The sequence below is a fragment of the Medicago truncatula genome, chromosome 6, assembly GCF_003473485.1.
Source record: "Medicago truncatula cultivar Jemalong A17 chromosome 6, MtrunA17r5.0-ANR, whole genome shotgun sequence".
NCBI classification, from domain to species: Eukaryota; Viridiplantae; Streptophyta; class Magnoliopsida; order Fabales; family Fabaceae; genus Medicago; species Medicago truncatula.
This window is the reverse complement of record NC_053047.1, coordinates 11,752,167-11,772,242: the sequence shown is the minus strand read 5'-3', so window position 1 is coordinate 11,772,242 and position 20,076 is coordinate 11,752,167.

Sequence of the window (20,076 nt, the reverse complement as noted above, 5' to 3'; positions counted from 1 at the left end):
TGTTCATCGTAGACATGGAAAAGAAGAGAGAAAGCATAAAAATAAACGACAAGAAAGTAAAAGAAAAGAAAAGAACTTTTATCAGAAAAGCAATTGTCACTTATTGAATTCTAAGAAAAGATGAATATTTGTGATGGCTAGCTACTCTATTTATAGCATACATTCGACTTAAAATCTAAGCAATTAAATCACAAGAATGTTCCACAAGAAACTGTGGGCTAAAATAGAGTAGCTTAAAATCTAAGCAAAAGCATCAAAAGTGACTCCGGATGGTGGCACGGCCGTGCCAATGCTAGCACGGGCCGTGCCAAGCTTCTGACTTTGGGGAGACATATTTTTGTCTCTGAATCTTCGTATTTTCGCACTGAATCAGCTCCAAGTCCCTTTCATTTGCTCCAAGACTCAATCCATCAAATATTCTTTCCTGAAATAAAATAAAATGCAATTTTAAGTAAACTATTTTAAAAAGGAAATAATACTAATATAAAATAAAATAAAATCTAATTAAAACTAAACTAAATAACATATAAAAATAGGTAATAAATGACTCATCAAACTCCCCCACACTTAAATTTTTGCTTGTCCTCAAGCAAAAGGCATAGACATGGCAGCAACAAAAGGATTAATATATGACAATTCAATAAAAGTTTATGTCTCCTTGAGGTTTCATTTCAATGTACACTATTCAAAACTTCAAGTATTCCTTGTGAACTTTATTCAACCCAACAACAAGTCTTAAGTGAGTGTGTGTGTGTAGTTCAACCCTTTTCTTGCTCCTGTATAAGATAGATATTATGAGGAAGAGGTTCTAACCTTAACACTAAAGTGACCGAGAAAAATCCTTTCTTCATTTCATATAAGAGAGATGGGAGTTAGCTTAGATAGATTTGACAATTTAGATACTTGGGGGCTTGTAGATGCCTAGGGGCTATCATTTCACATTGGAAGTCGGCGAGGGGGTATCCTTTCCTCCAAGTTTCCATGATCACCCTAAGTAGTGCTACAACTTATTCATCTTCACTTAGGAAGTTCCTCTTTTTTTAGAGGGTTTTATTCGAGCACAATTTGTTTTGAGAAGTCATCACCACATTTAGAAAGTCAGTGAGGGGGTATCCTTTCCTCCACGTGTTGGTGATATTCTTCTGCCCCATTTTGGTTTACACATTACAACACATTAATTATTCCCATACAAACTTAGACTACTCTTACTTTGAAGATTTTTAAGGGTCCAGGTTACCATTAAAGTTAGAGCGTGTTCCTTAAAATATCTATTCATACACTTACTCAAGGATTGCAACTAGGTGTTTATCTCATTGGAGGATTTTCACAATAAAACTTGATGTGGGTATAGCAAGAACACTTACAACACGAGAAATTACTTTAATGTACAAGAAACGACCATTGAAGAAACAACACAAAATTATGTCATAATAAAACAATAAAAACAAGCTATTTATTCATGCCTTTTACAATAAAACAAAACAAAAGAATAAAGTTCAAGGGAGTTTGGAAACACTACGACAAAAGACACTTTATTAGGCTTCCCCCACACTTAGGAGAAGCATTGTCCTCAATGATTCAAGATAAGAAAAATAAAAGAGAAGAAGGAGAAGAAGAAGAAGAAGAAGAAGAAGAAGAGGAAGAAGAAGAAGGAGGAATAAGGGAAGAGAGGAAGAGGAAAGCTCACATTTTTTTCATTGAGGTCCATAGGGAGGACCTTGGAGGTGAAAGTGGTGCATCATGTTCCGAAGCATTTGGTTATTTTCTTCGGATATGCGGTTGCCGCTTAGGACATCATTCCTTAGTCCGGTCAATTCAACACCTTTCCTTTGTTGCTCGGTGCTTATCCTCTCGACCTCAGTATGCATCCATGCCCATCTTACATTTTCATTTGTTTCTCCGGCATCATGGTCATGGTGCTCCTCATCATGGTGCAGTTGTGCACCTTCCTCTTCTTGGTGCAATTCTGCACCTTCCATGTCTTCATTATTGTGTTCTACATGCACCTGTGGGTCATCATTAACATACAAGTAAAAGCAAGTGTTAACGGGGTGGTTATGCAGCATAGCCCATAACATGAAGAGTTCATCGCTCCTAGTGTTCCCTAATTCACTCCTTCCCCAAATAGTGCAAGCCATAACCCTTTGAAGGTACCTAAGTACAGGGTTGTGAATGTTGCTAGCTTTGTTGGCACGTGTGTTAAACTGGTCAAGACCGGTAATTTGTTCCCAAAAGGCGGCGGGTTGATAGTCAACCAGCTTTAGATTTTGATTCCAAGAGTCGTGGATGTACCCCGCATTTGCGAAGCCCATCTCATCACAGAAGTGTTGAAGAGACATCTCATAATCAATATTCATAAGCCGGAAAGAAACTCTATGGTTAGGGTTACCAAAATTCAACCTACCTTTCGTAAAAACAATAGAACTTAAAAATTCGTAGGTGAAATTCTCATACCCCCTCATAGGTCTCAACATATCAACCCATCCTAACCTTCCTAGCAGATTAAACACATTGTCTTTAAGGCCTAGCTTATTCAAGTCATAATTATCAGGGTACCTGTAAGGATGTCAAGGTTTAGATATTAGAATTTTGTACCTATCTCTTTGCTTATTGTCCCTGAAGATTATGCCATGATTCTTGGCTTGTGCTTTCTTCTTTGGAGGAGGCCCCCCTGATAAGCTTGCAACTTCTTTTCCACTTCTCTTTGAAGCCATTGCCTTGACCTTTCTTTTGATTTGGTGTGGTGTTGGTGAAGGTTGGGTTTTGGGGTTGTTTTGGTGGAAAAGGTTGGTTTAGTGATGTGGTGAAGGTTGAAGTGAGTTTTAGGAGTTGGGTTGTGGAGTTTGGTGATGAATTTCTGGTTTTGTGGGTTAGGTTAATGGAGTTATGAATTTGGGTGATTTTGTTTGGATGGATGAAAGTTGTTTTTGAATGGTGGGTTATGATTGGAATGGTGTTTGTGATTGATTGGGCGGAGAAATTATGTGAATTGGTGAGGTGTAGATATGGAGGTTTGAGGTTTTGTGGTTATGGTAGCTGAGAGAATTTGAAGGTGGAGAGATGTTTGTAGTTGAGAGTGAAGGAAGAAGAAGGCCAAAAGATGTGGTTATTCTTACCTGATGGTCGGACACGGCCGTGCCAACCTTAGCACGGGCCGTGCCAACTTCCTGGAATGCAGACTGGTTTTGGCTTGTCAAGGTCTGGCATGGCCGTGCCAGTGGGAGCCTGGCCGTGCCAAGGTTCTGGACGACGGGGCTTCAAAATTTTCCGTTTTCTTGAATCATACTCGGACAATTACCTACAAAATAACTTAAAATAACAAAAACAAACAAAAGCGGTTAAATGCGTGGGTTGCCTCCCACGAAGCGCTTCTTTATAGTCATTAGCTTGACGTTAGAAAGTGTCCATTAGAAAGGATCAAAGATATTGTATTGTGTAGATGACGCTAAAAAGCGTTCTTTCACATCATTTTCTTTGATCATATTGCAATAATAAAGGGCGGGACCTTTCCTAACATTCTCGAACTCAAATCCTACCATGTCATCACTCACTTGAAAAACTATCCTACCACTCTTAACATCAACTATAGCACCCGCAGTGGCGAGGAATGGTCTTCCTAGAATGATAGGGCAGTCATGGTCATCCTCTATGTCAACTCTCCAATTCCCATCTTTTTAAAGAGGGATAGAGGCAACAAACTGACACTAGCTCCTAAGTCGCACAAGGCTTTGTCTACGGTTTCTTTCCCTATCACACAAGGGATGGCAAAACTACCTGGATCTCTAAGCTTTTGGGGTTGCTTCTTGATGATTGCACTGCTTTCCCTCGTCAAAGCTATTGTCTCTTTGTGGTCTATAGCCTTTTTCTTTGAAAAAAATTTCTTTTATAAACTTGGCATATAGAGCCATTCGAGACAAAGCTTCTGCAAGGGGAATCTTAATGCAGATCTTCTTAAGGGTGTTGACAAACTTATCGAATTGAGCTTCCAATTTAAGCCTAGTAAGCCTTAATGGGGAAAGGGCTTTGTTCTTATCAAGCGGTTTCTCACTTTTTATCACATCTTTCTTACTCAAAAGCCTAACACTCTCTCTCTTCATACTTTTGGCTTTAGCAACGGTCTCTTCTAACTTACTATCCCCACCAGAAATGGCATTGACATGAGCTTTGGGGTTTGTTTCGGGTTGACCGGGAAAGACTGTTGGTGTTTGAGAAGAGGTGGCCACTTTTTGGGCCACTTGGGAGATTTTGGTCTCAAGCATTTTAGTGTGTGTGGCGATAGAATCAACCTTGGTAGTGAGTTTGGAGAGAGAGTCGTTCAGAAATCATGTTTGGTTTTTCAGTTCTTGAAGTTGTTTATTTTGATTCATCATACAATTTACCAACAAAATTTCCAAACTTGATTTCTGAGCGACCCTCTGGTTGTTTGTATAGCTAGGTGGTGCTACTTGTCCATAGGAACCTTGAGGGTTTTTGTAAAAGTTTTGATTTGGCCTCGTTCCTTGGTTGTATTGAGCATAGTTCAATTGCTCAATACTATTAGTAGCACTACCTAATTGACAATCAACACCAGTATGACCATATATACCACAGATTTCACAAGGAGGAGATGTCGGAGAAGGTGTGACAGCATTAACATTGAGTTTTTCAAATTTTTGAGTTAATGCATCGACCTTAGCAGCAAGGTGATCATAATCAGAGACCTCGTAAATACCTGCCTCCTTTTTGGAGGGTGTAGAGGCGGTGATGGCTCTTTCATTGGTCCATTGGTAGTGATTCTGAGCCATATCTTCAATCAAAGCATAAGGCTCCGTGTAGTTCTTATTCATTAGTGCTCCACCTGCGGCTGCATCAACAGACATCTTAGTAGTATAAGTTAGGCCATTATAAAAAGTGTGGACTATGAGCCACTTTTCTAGACCATGGTGGGGACAAAGTCTAAGCATTTCCTTGAAACACTCCTGTTGGAACAAAATGTGTTTTACAATAAACCTTAATGAGTTTTGATGATAACAAGGTATTAAAAATTGTCCATTGGTTATTGCTAATATTTGTTCAAGTGTACAGGACCATAGGCAAAGTTAATCAATTTCAATAGGTCTTGGAAGAACAAACGAGAGCAAAGGAACCTAAAGCACCTGAAGAAAACTACGTCTGAAGCTATGAAGTGATTATGAAGTTTCAAGTGCCTCTGAAGTAATGACGTTATCAGAAGCAGAAGTTCATCAGAAGCAAAGTTCAGCAACAGCAAATTTCATCAGAAACTATATCATCACCAGAAGCTACAGTTGATCAAAAGATTCAATCTGAAATCTCAAAAGAGTTGTCTCTTAAAGTAAACCTCGTCTAAGAGAGCGAATGATCAAAAGGGAAGTGCCAACGTTCATTTGAAAAGCATTGGGTGCTTGTCCATCATTGAAGAGTTGACAAAGTACAAGTGTACAACCACTACCTCCACTACTCTGCTTTTGTCTATGCTACAACACAAGATAACAGCTCTGCCTGCAGAAATGTTCCTTCAAGATAGGAATGGATTTGAACTTGATTTTTCATAGTACAATATCCAAATCAGGCAAAAGATTACTGGTGGATGATCAAAGGTTCTCAACGACTCTTTAGACGTGCTTAAGATCTCAACGTCTCTCTCCACACCTCTATATAAAGGAGTAAAGACTTGAAGATTGGTAGAGACACTACAACAAATTAAAAGCGCCCAAACTCTGCCAAATTTGTTTCTCAAAAGCACTTTGAATTTCTGTATTGATTTGATACATCTTAGAAATTCTTAAGTCTAGAGTCTTTGATTGCATTGTATTGTGAACACCACTGATTGTATATCAAGTGTTCAAACACAAACAATTTTCTGTGTAATTCTGTTTGAATAGAAGTCTCTTGCTTTAGTGCTTGAGCATAGGAAGTCTCTTGCCTGCGTGCTTGAGCATTTGTGAAGTCTCATACTAGATAGTATTGAGCAGTTGTAATTTGTGTGATTATTTCTTAGTGGAAATCTCCTTGGAAGTGCAAGGGGGAATGGACTACTTCTGGTTTGTGGAAGGAACCAGTATAATTGCTTGTGTCTCTCTTTCTTTTCTCTACTCTGTTTTATTCCGCTGCATATCTGATTCTGAACATCACATCAGAAGCACTCTCAAACAGCTTCTGAAGTGATATCAGAAGGAGAATTTTCTAAGAAAAAAAAAACACAATTCAACTCCCCCTTCTTGTGTTTTTCTCACCTTCAATTGGTATCAGAGCTTGCTTTGTTATCAAAGCACTTAACCGTGTGACAGATCAAGATCCGAGAAAAACATGTCTACTGAACGTGAATCTTCTACATCTACAAGATACACTAATATGAATCATGATTATGGTACAGCTGACAAGAGATCAAATTCTGGAAAAGCTCCAAAGTTCAATGGAGATCCAGAAGAGTTTTCTTGGTGGAAAACCAACATGTATAGCTACATCATGGGATTAGATGAGGAGCTGTGGAATATTCTTGAAGAAGGAGTTGATGATTTGGACTTGGATGAAGAAGGAGCTGCTATTGATAGAAAGATTCACACTCTTGCTCAGAAGAAGCTATACAAAAAGCATCACAAGATCAGAGGAATCATTGTTGATTCTATACCTCGTACTGAATATATGAAAATGAGTGATAAATCCACTGCTAAGGCAATGTTTGCATCACTCTGTGCTAACTACGAAGGTAGCAAGAAGGTTAAAGAAGAAAAGGCACTCATGCTAGTTCATCAGTATGAGCTGTTCAAGATGAAGGATGATGAGAGTATAGAGGAGATGTACTCAAGATTTCAAACTTTAATATCTGGACTGCAAATACTGAAGAAGAGTTATGTTGCTTCTGATCATGTAAGCAAGATTTTGAGAAGCTTACCTTCAAGATGGAGACCCAAAGTGACTGCCATTGAGGAAGCTAAGGATCTGAACACTTTGAGTGTTGAAGATCTTGTCAGTTCCCTCAAGGTACACGAAATGAGTCTCGAATGAGCATGAATCCTCAAAGAAGAATAGATCTATTGCTCTACTATCTAAAGCAAAGTCATCCAAAGCTTACAAGGCCAGTGAATATGAAGAAGAATCACCAGATGGAGATTCTGATGAAGATCAATCAGTGAAGATGGCCATGCTGTCTAACAAGCTTGAATATAGATCTGGCAAAGAAGCAGAAGAAGTTTTTGAGCAAGAGAGGTGGATATAAGAACTCTAAGAAAGAAGATCAAAAGGGATGCTTCAACTGTAAGAAGCCTGGTCATTTCATTGCTGATTGCCATGATCTTCAGAAGGAGAAGTCAAAGAGCAGACCTAAGAAACCAAGTTTCAGCTCAAGCAAATTCAGAAAGCAAATCAAGAAGAGTTTGATGGCGACCTGGGAAGATCTGGATAGTGAATCTGGTTATGATAAAGAAGAAGTAGATGATGATGCAAAAGCAGCCATGGGGTTAGTGGCAACAGTGTCATCAGAAGTTGTATCAGAATCTGAATCAGATTCAGAAGATGAAAATGAGGTATATTCCAAAATTCCCAAACAAGAACTTGTTGATTCTCTTAAAGAACTTTTATCACTATTTGAACACAGAACCAATGAGTTGTCTCATTTAAAAGAAAAATATGTTGATTTGATGATACAACAAGAAAAAACTCTATTGGAACTGAAAGCTTCTGAAGAAGAACTCAGAGGATTTAACTTCATATCTACCACATATGAAGACAGACTCAAGATTCTTTGTCAGAAGCTGCAAGAAAAGTGTGATAAAGGTTCTGATAACAAACATGAAATTGCTTTAGATGATTTCATAATGACTGGTATTGATAGAAGCAAGGTAGCCTCTATGATTTACAGCATCTACAAGAACAATGGTAAAGGGATTGAATACTCTGAAGAGAAATCTAAAGAGTATAGTCTCAAAAATTATTGTGATTGTATTAACGATGGATTGAAATCCACCTTTGTGCCTGAAGGTGCTGAAGCTATAACTATTGTTTAGTCAGAACCTTAAGCTTCTGGTTCTAAGGCTAAGATTACATCAAAGCCAGAAAACCTCAAGTCTAAGGTTATGACAAAATCTGATCCTAAGACTACAAAGATCAAAATTCTGAAAAGGTCAGAACTTGTTCCTCAGAGTCTGATCAAACCAGAACCTAGTATCCTAAAGTCAAAGGGTCAGAAGAACAAAACAGTTGTTGCTTCTGAGAAAACAATACCCAAAGGTGTTAAACCTAAAGTATTGAATGATCAGAAGCTACTCAGCACTCAGCCCAAGGTACAAGGGAGGAAAAGTAAAACCTCCAGAACTAACCCAAAAGGACCCATGAAGATATGGGTACCTAAGTCTGAATTGATCAAAACTGCAGGTGTGCCTAAGGGCAAAAGAGAAACAAAGGTCCTGGTACCTAGACAGCGGGTGTTCAAGGCATATGACAGGAGAGAAAGCTTTGTTCCTCACCCTTACCATGAAAGATGGAGGAGAAGTGAAGTTTTGCGGCAACCAAACTGGAAAAATCATTGGTACATGTACTATGGTAATTCCTCCATTTCAATAAATAATATTTGGCTGGTAGATGGTCTGAAGCATAACCTATTGAGCATCAGTCAATTTTGTGACAATGGGTATGATGTTATGTTTAGTAAGACCAACTGCACTCTAGTCAACAAGGATGACAAAACCATTACCTTTAAGGGAAAGAGAGTTGAGAATGTCTATCAGATTAATTTCTCTGATCTGGCTCATCAGAAGGTAGTTTGCCTTCTGTCAATGAATGATAAAAAATGGGTATGGCATAGAAGGTTGGGACATGCTAATTGGAGATTAATCTCTAAACTTAGCAAGCTACAACTTGTCAAAGGCCTGCCTAACATTGATTATCATTCAGATGCACTCTGTGGTGCATGTCAGAAAGGAAAAATTGTTAAAACTTCTTTCAAATCCAAAAACATTGTATCAACCTCCAGACCCTTAGAATTACTTCATATTGATCTGTTTGAACCAGTTAACACTGCATCCTTATATGGAAGTAAATATGGATTGGTCATTGTTGATGATTACAACAGATGGACTTGGGTAAAATTTCTATGAAGTAAAGATTGTGCATGTGAAGTGTTTAGCAGCTTCTGCACTCAAATACAGTCTGAAAAAGAACTGAAAATTTTGAAAGTCAGAAGTGATCATGGTGGAGAATTTGAAAACGAGCCATTTGAATCTTTTTGTGAAAAACATGGAATTGTCCATGAATTCTCTTCTCCTAGAACTCCACAACAAAATGGGGTTGTAGAGAGAAAGAACAGAACTTTACAAGAAATGGCCAGAACCATGATCCATGAAAATAATTTAGCTAAACATTTCTGAGCAGAAGCAGTTAATACTTCATGTTATGTCCAAAATAGGATCTACATCAGACCTATGTTGGATAAAACTGCATATGAACTCTTCAAAGGAAGAAGACCCAATATCTCTTACTTTCATCAATTTGAATGTACATGTTACATTCTAAATACCAAAGACTATCTGAAGAAATTTGATGTCAAGGCTCAAAGAGGAATCTTTTTAGGTTACTCTGAAAGGTCAAAGGCATACAAAGTGTATAATTCAGATACACATTGTGTTGAAGAATCTATGCACGTTAAATTTGATGATAAAGAGCCTGTAAGTAAAACTCCAGAGCAAGTTGAAAGTACTGCATGTACAATTGATTCTGAAGATGCATCAGAATCTGATCAACCTTCTGATACTGAAAAGAATACAGAAGCTGAGTCAAGTCCAGATGCTGAATCAGATCCAGAAGCTGAGTCAAGTTCAGAATCTGAACCTAATCTAGAAGTACAGAATGAAAATGCTTATGAGGATATTCAAGATAACACTCAGCATGTAGTTCAATCAAAATTCAAGCACAAATCTTCACATCTTGAGGAGCTAATAATTGGAAGCAAAGACAGTCCTAGAAGAACAAGATCTCATTTCAGACAAGAAGAATCTATGATAGGATTGCTGTCAATAATTGAACCAAAGACAGTTAATGAAGCTCTCTCAGACGATGGATGGATATTAGTTATGCAAAAAGAGCTAAATTAGTTTCAAAGAAATCATGTGTGGGATCTGATACCCAAACCTAATCAGAAGAACATTATTGGAACAAAATGGGTATTCAGAAACAAGCTGAATGAACAAGGGGAAGTAACCAGAAACAAAGCCAGACTTGTTGCACAAGGTTACAGTCAACAAGAAGGCATTGATTACACTTAAACATTTGCTCTAGTTGCAAGATTGGAAGCAATCAGGTTACTTCTATCCTATACAGTTAATCATGGCATAATATTATATCAAATGAATGTCAATAGTGCATTTCTTAATGGTGTCATTGAAGAAGAAGTGTATGTCAAACAACCTCCTGGTTTTGAGGATCTTAAGCATCCTGACCATGTTTACAAACTTAAGAAATCACTATATGGCTTGAAACAAGCTCCTAAAGGTTGGTATGATAGACTAAGTAATTTCTTAATTAAAAATGATTTTAAGAGATGCCAAGTTGACACAACACTATTCAGAAGGACTCTTAAGAAAGACATTCTGATTGTGCAGATATATGTTGATGATATAATATTTGGTTCTACTAATGCATCTCTTTGCAATGAATTCTCTAAGTTAATGCAGGACGAATTTGAAATGAGCATGATGGGAGAATTAAAGTTCTTTCTTGGAATTCAAATTAATCAAAGCAAAGAAGGAGTATATGTTCATCAAACAAAATATACAAAGGAGCTTCTGAAGAAGTTCAAGTTAGAAGATTGTAAAGTGATGAACACTCCAATGCATCCAACCTGCACCCTAAGCAAAGAAGATACTGGAACAAAAGTAGACCAGAAGCTATACAGAGGTATGATTGGTTCTCTGTTATACATCATTGCATCTAGACCAGATATTTTATTCAGTGTATGCTTATGTGCAAGATTTCAGTCAGATCCTAGAGAATCTCATTTAACTGTAGTTAAGAGAATCTTCAGGTATCTGAAGGGAACAACTAATCTTGGACTCCTTTATAGGAAATCCCTAGATTATCAGTTGGTTGGATTCTGTGATGCTGGTGACAGGATTGAAAGAAAATTAACAAATGGAAATTGTCAATTCCTAGGAGAGAATCTGATATCCTGGGCAAGCAAAAGACAAGCAACAATTGCTATGTCTACAGCAGAAGCAGAATACATTTCAGGTGCTAGTTGTTGTACACAACTACTTTGGATGAAACATCAGTTGGAAGACTATCAGATTAATGCTAACAGTATTCCCATCTTTTGTGATAATACTGCTGTTATTTGTTTATCAAAGAATCCAATTCTACATTGAAGAGCCAAGCATATTGAAATCAAACACCCTTTTATCAGAGATTATGTTCAAAAAGGAGTTTTAGATATACAATTCATTGATACTGAGCATCAATGGGCTGATATATTTACAAAGCCTTTAACTGTTGAAAGATTTGATTTTATTAAGAAAAATTTGAACATGCACTTTGTGTCTGATTAAGATTTGCTTGCCTTTGAATAAGAAGTTTGGTTCTGAAAGTCTGTTCAGAAGCATTGGTTCATCAGAAGCTCTTAATTGAGGTTCTGAGGAAAATGTGCTTCTGAAGATGACGTCAGCACTAAAACTTCAGAAGTTGTGTTCTTTACTTCTGAATAGCAGGGTTAGTGGAAACATTGGCAGTTACGTCTTAGTAACACCTGTCCCATTAACCAATATTGTTAGTCTGAAAAGTCTCTGACGTGGTCTATTCGTATTGGAGTATAACTAAAAGGGCAATATTGTCATTAATGTTATGTTTGTTTGTCCCCTTCTGAATTGCAAACGCTTTACTCAAAACACCTTGACAAAACACACACTACTCACTTCACAACCTACACTTACGTATTCTCAACCTTCTTTGCGAAGTAAGCGCAAATTTCTTCTCAAAACCTAGAAACCCAAATTTTCATCTTCATCAGTCAATGGCTTCATCAAGCTCTGTTCCTGAATCGTCATCCAACATGCAACAACCAGAAGCGCCTGCTTATGAGATAAAAGGAAGGACCATGTCGTTAGAGGAATGGGATCTCAAGATTCAAACAGAAAACCCAGTGGATTTCAAGTCACTAGCCTTTCATGGCTGTAACATCAGCAAGTACTACGAAACACAAGGCTTAGTAGAATACTTCAAGTTCTTAAATGGACCAACTTATCAAACGCTGGTTCGCCATTTCTGGGTAAGAGCAACCATCTATGATAGAGCTGCTGCAAAGATTGAAGAGGATGAGAAAGTTCTGCTGCATCCAGAACTGAAAGGGAAGACCAGATAAGAAATGGGTTTGGAACCTTTTGTTCAGACGGAACTAAGATCAAGTATAATGGGTATTCCCATTCACATTTCTGAACAAGTTCTAGCTTATGTGCTCAGAAGGCCAGCACATGGAAGCTTTGAAGGAGGTATTCAGAATGCCAAGGATAGCCATTGGAATGAGGTTGTTAACCAGACAATCTTGAATAGCAAGGTCAAAGGAGTTTTTGTTGAGCTTGATGCATAAAAGAGGATTCAGAATGCTAATCTGTTACCAAAAGGTGGTAGCAGTGATCAACCATCCCTAGAGCACAAGATATTCCTTCACTTTTTCATCAAAAGGGAATATGCAAACGTGCCAAAGTATATGTTCAAGCATCTAGTTAATCAAACAAGGGAGAGTCAGCTAAACAACAGATGTTGGGTGCCTTATGGAAGACTTCTTTCTGAAATCTTTCACCAAGGAGGGATTCTGAAAGCTCTCAGCAGTGTCAATGCCTTCACAGACGCTCAGTTGGGAACTGAAACAGGGAAGATCATCAATGGAACTACCCTAAGGCATATGAAGCTGATTGGAAAAGATGATTACACAAAGCTAAGCACAGACATGCAAGAGTCTGATGCAAAGTCAGCACTGATGGAGGATTTTCCCCCAATCTGCAAGCAAGATGCATTGGAAGTTCAGATGCACTTCATCAGGGACCATTTTGAAAGAACTAATGTCAAAATCAGCTTGAGGGAAGTACCAGAAGAGATGTATGGAGGACCTCTTCCTGTTGCCAAAAGCAGGAAGACAAAGAGAAAAGCTTTAACCAAAGAAGATTACTTGGAAGAAGCTTCTAAAAAATCTTCTAAGAAATCAAAAAGAAGAAAAGTTGAATCAGTCTCTCAGACAACATCTGAAGGCTTAAAGAAAGGTAAAGCTGAAGAGGATGAAGAGGAAGAAGAGTAGTCTCTAAGGCCAAGGAGGAGAAAAACAGCAAAGCCTACTGTAATTGTATCTCCTATGGTTGAGGTTACTTCTGAGATGGAACAGGAGGCCAACGAACTAGCTGAAAAGGAACTGGCTTCTCAGAAGCAGCTAGCTGAGCAGTACAGAAGAGAAAGAGATGAGAAGCTCAAAGCTGCAGGCCTGTTAGAAATTAATCCTCTGAGTGCTAAGAAAGCTTCTGAGATAGTTGCTCTTGCTGCTGAGACTCAAGAACAGACAATTAAGGAAGCAACTATTGTGTTGCAAGAAGCTGTGCCAAGAGGAGAGGGCACATCAGAAGCTCACGCATCAGAATTTGAAGCCACTCTCTCAGACAGTCTCAAAGGTATTCCTGATTCTCCACACTGTGTTGATATTGTAAATGTAGAATCAGACTCAACTCCCTCTGTCTCATCTGACTCAACTTCCTTATCTTCTTTCGACCTAGATGAAATAACACTTAGTCAAAAGTATAATATGCATCCTAAAAACCATTCACCATCCTCCAAAACCCACAAAGAACCAGAGTCTAGTATATTAGAACAAATCAATGAACTAGCCTCACAAAGGATGAAAGTGACTGAGCACTTATCACCTAATTCTCAAACCTCTTTCTGTAGTTTTACCAGAAACCAACACATAACCACAAAAAGCCTCTGAAGTAGCTTCAACAGAAGTTATTTCAGAACAAACCCAACTTCAACAACCATCTTCTCCATCAACTTTATCTTCTTTAGAGAAGCAGTTAGGTGGTGAGATGTGTTTATCTCCACAAAAAGCCTCTGAGACAGTCCCTGAAAAAACTGTTTCAGAAAACCAACAATATGAACCCTCCACCTCTAACCCCCTCTGAACAATTTGTTCCTGAACAATCTGTTCCTGAACAAACTGTTTTTGAGAAACCATTACCAGAAACTCAATCAGAATCAGAACCTATGATCTCATCAGATGTCTCTGATGCTGAGGAAGAGCCCTTTAACTCTTCTTCTGATGTGATCATGGAATCTGCTTCTGATCACCTACCTACCTCCTCAAACAGCCATCAAACATCATCTAACTTAGCCATTCAACCAATCATTTCTCCAAAGCCATCAAAGATACCCTCACCTCCAACCATCTTTCTTGATTCTACATTACTAATAGATGTGTGTGAGAAAATCTTTAAGGAATTAAATCAATTCATTCTAGCTAGGAATGATTTGATTCATCAGGATGACTATGAGAAGCAGTGGAACAGACTGAATGAGAGAGTCAACTACATTCTATCTGCTCTTACAAGCACTTGTCTGGATGAGCAAGATATAGCTCAGAAGAAGTTTCAAGACTGGCTAAAAAGGAGTTGATAACAGTCTTCAAGAAGTCAAAATTCTGAGAATATATATGGGTGCAGAATCCTTCAAGCTTAAGAGGAAGAGAAGCCACTGACTTCATTCCTAATTTTGTGCATCCCAGAAGTTTGGATTTATCCTTTTTGAGTTCTGTTAACTTCCAGTCAGCATCTCCAAACCTTGAACTGATTCAGAGGAATGCTGCTTTGGAAGAAAAAGTCAAGAAGCTTCAGAAGGACTTATTAGAACAGAACGTACTTTTGCTTGAATACAAGGATGTTCCTGAAGCTAAACTTGCAGAAGCCAGAACAAGAGAAGAGATCTTGATCAGAAGCAATGAAGAATTCAAGAAAGAGATGAAGCTTCAGCAAGAGTCATTACAGAAGTAGCAAGAGGAAACAAACAAGTTGCTTAAACAGATGATGGAAATGTTTAGCAAACAAGCCAACCCTTAGTTGCACACATTTGTTTAGCTTGTTTTAGTTTCTTGTTTTCTAACTGTTTCTGAACTCACTTGTGCTTCTGATTAATATATATATTTTTGCTCTGATATTGTTAAGTGCTTATGATTATTTCTTACCTTTATTTTTATTTTTTTACTCTCTTTCGTTTTGTCTTTCTTTTATACTTTTTGTTGATGACCAAAGGGGGAGTAAGTGTATAGTATTTTAGGCTCTGAGCCCCATTAATTTAATCAAGTTAAATTAATAGAACCGTTTTCTAAACTCTTAGTAATTTTAAATACTTCTGAAATTTTATTAATTACCTTGTGCGCATTTTATTGAAAATTTAATTAACTTGTATAGAACTTAGGGGGAGCTTACAAACCTCACCTTAAAGATCTATTGGACTCAGGGGGAGCTTACAAACCTCATACCTAGTAGTCAAGTTGTTAATTAGATCAACAACAATTGAACATTTTAAATACTATTGTTTGTCATCATCAAAAAGGGGGAGATTGTTGGAACAAAATGTGTTTTACAATAAACCTTAATGAGTTTTGATGATAACAAGGTATTAAAAATTGTCAATTGGTTATTGCTAATATTTGTTCAAGTGTAGAGGACCATAGACAAAGTTAATCAATTTCAATAGGTCTTGGAAGAACAAAAGAGAGAAAAGGAACCTAAAGCATCTGAAGAAAACTGTGTCTGAAGCTATGAAGTGTTTCTGAAGTTTCAAGTGCCTCTGAAGTAATGACGTCATCAGAAGCAGAAGTTCATCATAAGCAAAGTTCATCAGAAGCAAATTTCATCAAAAGCTATATCATCACCAGAAGCTACTGTTGATCAAAAGATTCAATCTAAAATCTCAAAAGAGCTGTCTCTTAAAGTAAACCTCGTCTAAGAGAGCGAAGGATCAAAAGGGAAGTTCCAACGTTCATTTGAAAAGCACTGGGTGCTTGTCCTTCATTGAAGAGTTGACAAATTACAAGTGTACAACCACTACCTCCACTATTCTACTTTTGTCTACGCTACAAGACAAGATAACAGCTCTGCCTGCAGAAATGTTCCTTCAAGATAGGAATGGATTTGAACTTGATTTTTCATAGGACAATATCCAAATCAGGCAAAAGATTACAGGTGGATGATCAATGGTTCTCAACGACTCTTTAGATGTGCTTAAGATCTCAACGTCTCTCTCCACACCTCTATATATAGGAGTAAAGACTTGAAGATTGGTAGAGACACTACAACAAATTAAAAGCGCCCAAACTCTGCCAAATTTGTTTCTCAAAAGCACTTTGAATTTCTGTACTGATTTGATACATCTTAGAAATTCTTAAGTCTAGAGTCTTTCATTGCATTGTATTGTGAACACCACTGATTGTATATCAAGTGTTCAAACTCAAACAATTTTCTGTGTAATTCTGTTTGAAGCTCTTGCTTTAGTGCTTGAGCATAGGAAGTCTCTTGCCTGCGTGCTTGAGCATTTGTGAAGTCTCATACTAGATAGTATTGAGCAGTTGTAATTTGTGTGATTATTTCTTAGTGGAAATCTCCTTGGAAGTGCAAGGGGGAATGGACTACTTCCGGTTTGTGGAAGGAATCAGTATAATTGCTTGTGTCTCTCTTTCTTTTCTCTACTCTGTTTTATTCCGCTGCATATCTGATTCTGAACATCACATCAGAAGCACTCTCAAACAGCTTCTGAAGTGATATCAGAAGGAGAATTTTCTAAGAAAAAAAAAAACACAATTCAACTCCCCCTTCTTGTGTTTTTCTCACCTTCAGCTCCCACGCATCATAGAGAGACTCCCCATCTTTTTGGTTGAACCGCGTGCTTTGGTCTCTTAGTTTGGCGGTTTTAGAAGGGGGGAAAGAATCGGGCAAGCAAATCTCGCCTCATTTGATCCCATGAAGTGATGGAACCGACTTCTAGGGAATGGAACCAAGCGCTAGTTCTATCCCTTAAGGAAAAGGGAAAGAGATGAATTCTTATGGCTTCTTGCTTCTTGGTCCTCAGTGGGTGATCCAGAAAACTGATTTTGCTACACCAAATTAAGTAGTGCAGGCTTGATTTCAAAATTGTTACCCTCAACCGTCGGGTATACGATAATAGCTTGTGGCTCTTCCGTTGAAGGAGTAGCATACTCTTTGAGAGTGCGTTCCGCCATAGAAATATTATTTTGTGCCTCTCTCTTTTTCTTATGCAAATATCTTTCAATCTCAGGAATAAATTCTCCGAGACTTTTACTTCTTCGCATAAGAAATCGAGAACCCAAGAAGTTAATGGTAACAGAAAGAAAGAAAGAAGTAGAAGAAAAGAGGGAGAAGAAAGAGTTATAATCAGAAAGAAAGAGTTAATTAAATTAGTTTACTCCCTGGCAGCGGCGCCAAAAACTTGATGAGATAAAATCGCAAGTGCACGGTCTTACCGAAGTAGTATGAAAAGAGTATCGTTCCGATAGGGAGTAGTTTAATTCAATTAACCTTTGATGATGATTAGAGGAGAAATAAGTTGTAAGTTGGGGGTTTTCAAACGATTGAAAGATAATAATATAAAAGGAGCCTTGGGATCGTTGGTTCATCTAAATGACAAGTCCTTCACTAACCAAACTATAAGCTTATAACGTTATGTTAGACCTAATTTCTCAAGACAGTTTCTCTTTTGTTCCTCTAGCAACCAAGCCTATTTCGCTGACTTGATTACTATTAGATTTTGGTTCCTCTAACAACCAAGCCTATTTCGCTGACTTGATCATTATTAGTTCCCTTGAAGATCGAAACTATATGTCTCAAAGATTGCAAAGAATATTTCACTGCCTTTGCAATTCTTGTCTAAATTCACTTGTTCGAATATCAAAGCTCCACTTTCGTTTTATGAATTGATATTTGAGATTATGGATAAACAATTATCAAACCCTCCACTTTCGTTTCCACAGTTTGATAATGGTTGATCCATGTTAAAGCGGTGAATTTAGATAAGAAATTAGGGTTACATAAGATTAAGGCTTATAGCTTGGTTTGATTAGGATTATGTCATTTAGACTTATCTAACAATCCTAAGACAAGGAGAAGTCTACTCACTCATGTTCATCGTAGACATGGAGAAGAAGAGAGAAAGCATAAAAGTAAACGACAAGAAAGTAAAAGAAAAGAAAAGAACTTTTATTAGAAAAACAATTGTCACTTATTGAATTCCAAGAAAAGATGAATATTTGTGATGGCTAGCTACTCTATTTATAGCATACATTCGACTTAAAATCTAAGCAATTAAATCACAAGAATGTTCCACAAGAAACTGTGGGCTAAAATAGAGTAGCTTAAAATATAAGCAAAAGCAGCAAAAGTGACTCTGGATGGTGGCACGGCCGTGCCAATGCTAGCACGGGCCGTGCCAAGCTTCTGACTTTGGGGAGACATATTTTTGTCTCTAAATCTTCGTATTTTCGCACTGAATCAGCTCCAAGTCCTTTTCTTTTGCTCCAAGACTCAATCCATCAAATATTCTTTCCTGAAATAAAATAAAATGCAATTTGTAGTAAACTATCTTAAAAAGGAAATAATACTAATATAAAATAAAATAAAATCTAATTAAAACTAAACTAAATAACATATAAAAATAGGTAATAAATGACTCATCATCTATGAAGTTTTGTTACAAGTTGGTGTGGTGACTTGTTTATACGGTTAAGTGAAATTGTATGAATGATTGATATGTTTAATTATCATGAGATGTATATGCTATCTTACTTATGATGTAGTGGATGTTGGATAGATGAGACTAATTGTGATAGTTGTTGTTGAATGACATTGTTGATTGTTGATAATCAAGTTATTGTGTGAATGGTGAATACTATGATCTATTTGTGTGTGGGCATGTTTTCTTGATAATGCAATGTTGTGGAGATAATCAATATAATTGGGTGTTGTCCTATATATTGAGGTTGAAATTGTGGATTGTTGTCGCATTATTGAGTCCTTATACATGTCCATGCATCATAGTCGAGTTGTTGTAAAATGGTTGAGCTCTTTTACTTCGGAGATTATGTAAAGCGGGGGTGAACCCTTACATACGATGTGTTTTATCATCGGAGGTGACGACCTTTTTGGAGATTTGGTACCACATGCATTTATGTGTCAATAAGTGCATATCATAACATGAGTCTTATGTGATATATGTGATTGATGATGAAATGAGATTAATGATTATTGATGATGATTGTGATTGATGATTGTGAATGAATATTTATGAATGAATAATTGTTCATATGATTGATGTATGTTGATATGAGCTATCAAGTTGTAATGTAAGTATTTATGTTTGACTAATATTATTCAAATACCTGATGTTAATTGATTTAATTGTTATTTGGATTATGATAATGTAATACTTACCCCTAGTGGTTTTAACCACCTACTTGCCTGTACGGGTGAGTAGACGTTGTGCAGGAGTAGTGCTTGGTGAGTTTGTGCTTGGGATATCGAAAGCTTTCTCCGATATCGGTGTTGAGTCGGCTCTGATCTAGGCTTGTTGTGTCTAGATTAGGTTATTTTATTTTCCTTTGGATTATTGTTTTGTTGGTGACTACCCGTATGTTTTGGGTTTTTGAGATACATCTTTGGGATGTGATTTATCTGTTCATGACATGTACATATTTTGATTAATCTGGTTTATATTCCGCTGCAACTGTTGAGGTTTATATACATGTCTATCGGTTTTTGAATTTTGAATGTGGCGTAGCCTCTATTTCTTGAATAAATGTATTATTCGCATGTCTAATTGCTTTAATAGAAATATGAGTGTTAGATGGTGGTCCCTCAAAGCTCCCCCAATGACCCAACACTTATATATATAAATTTACTAAAAAAATGTACTTGCTTCACTTAACTAGTGGAGCATAATTTAAGACAAAAATGTACATGTGCATTTATTAGTCTTTCTAGCATACAAAGGACACGCCTTTTTCTTGGTGTTTATACCAAGGACATTTTAAATACTCAAGTCAAGTTG